This window comes from Galeopterus variegatus, unplaced genomic scaffold, assembly GCF_000696425.1.
Source record: "Galeopterus variegatus unplaced genomic scaffold, G_variegatus-3.0.2 Scaffold2217, whole genome shotgun sequence".
Classification (NCBI taxonomy): Eukaryota; Metazoa; Chordata; class Mammalia; order Dermoptera; family Cynocephalidae; genus Galeopterus; species Galeopterus variegatus.
In genome coordinates, this window is record NW_007728328.1 from 267,144 (window position 1) to 268,976 (window position 1,833).

A 1,833-nucleotide genomic window follows, 5' to 3' on the forward strand; every position below is an offset into this window, starting at 1 on the left:
GATGTGAGAGCCCAGGAAAAGTAGTTTGTCTTCTCAACACTGATGTGTTCCAGGAAAACAAGCTCAAGTCATGTAACAAAGAGTTATATCTTAGTATATACTCAGTTCATCCCTTTGATAGATACTGCAATCAGCAGCTCTTTGTACTTGCCAAATTTGTTATTAGTACACACCTAGCCCTGTAATGGAAATAAACATTTCAAAAAATAAAACTTGCAGCATACCCTAGCAGGAAATAAGGGCTAGAAAGTTTATAAATATGTTTTAGTTTGAATTTGTGGTAAAAAAATAGACCTCCCAAATGTGTAATGGTGCAGTACAACAAAACTTTGTTTCTTGTATATCCAAGAGTTTGAGACGTGTATTCTTCCTTGACAGGTGGGTTTCCTCTACACAGTAAATCGAGGACCCAGGCCCCTTCCAGCTAGTGGCTCTGTCATCTCCCCAACCCCCCAGCGCATCACTACCTCCAGCTAGTGAAAGTATAGGGGGCATGGTGGGGACTTACCCTTTTTTTAAAAAAAAAATCTTAGCCTGGAAATGGCACACAGAATTTCTGCTCATATTCTATTGACTAAAACTCATATTCTATAACTAAAACATGGCAACACCTAACTGTTAGGGATGTTGGGAAATATAGACTAGCTGTGTGTCCAAAAAAGAAGTAATAGGTATTTTTTATGATTTTTCTTCCTCCCTTCCTTTTTCACTTTCTCTCTTCCCTCCCCCCTTCTTTCTCTTTCTTTCTTTTTTTTTATTTTGAGATAATTTTAGGTTTTAGACTTTAGAGTTGCAGAGGTATTTTCTGAATACATTTCTCCCAGCTTTTCTTTATGTNCCCCAAAAAAAAAAAAAAAAAAAAAAGACTCTCTCTCTCTCTCTCTGAACTTCTCCTGCCCTCCTTTCACCCGCTCCTTTTTCTCCCTAGAAACTAAAAATATAGTCTAATCTTCTCCCACTTTGCTGTCTTGGAACTGGTGATAAAGAAATTTAATGACCTGCCTTGTCTGATTGTAGGTGGTAAGGTCCTCATTCCAGAGGGGTCCTGCTACATACCTGGGAGGAAGGAGCGCTGCGCAGAGATGCCAGGAAGAATCTGAACAGACGGGCCTTGCTGGGTTTCCCCTCCCAGTCTGTTAGCATTAGATCACACACTTTTTTGTCCAATCACATATCTACATAGTTGTCCATGCTTCGGTCATGCCTATCCAATGGAGTATCCATAAAAGGCCCAAGAGGACGAGGTATGGAGAGCTTCTGGACAGCTGAACTTGGGGAGGCTGGCAGGAAGGTGAACGAGAACTCATACATGTGCTGGGAGGGTGGTGCACACCAACTCCATAGGAATGGAAGCTTCTGTGCTTAGGACCCTTCCAGACCTTGCTCTATGTATTTCATCATCTGGCTGTTTATTTCTATCCTCAAAAATGTCCTTTAAAGTAACCTGATAAATGTAAATAAGTGTTTCTCCAAGTTTTGTGAGCTGCTCTAGAAAATTTATCAAGCCTAAAGAGGGAGTCATGGGAACTCCAATTTATAGGTGGTCCATCAGAAGTTCTGGAGACTTGAACTTGTATCTAGTGTCTGAAGTGGAGGCAGTTTTTGTAGGACTGAGCACTCAACCTGTGGGTTTTGATGCTATTTCCAAGCATCAGAATTGAATTGTATTAGAAGATGCCCAGCTGGTGTCCACTGCAGAACTGATTGCTTGCTTGGTGGTGGGAGAAATCCCCACACACTTGGTCACAGAAGTCTTCTGGGTTGATTGTTGTGATGTGAGAGCCCAGGAAAAGTAGTTTGTCTTCTCAACACTGATGTGTTCCAGGAAAACAA

At 41.3% G+C, this 1,833-nt stretch overlaps 1 pseudogene; it reads right to left on the reverse strand.

Moving 5' to 3' along the window:
* Positions 1–1,833, reverse strand: part of LOC103597153 — an 11,300-nt pseudogene that overhangs the window by 4,538 nt on the left and 4,929 nt on the right.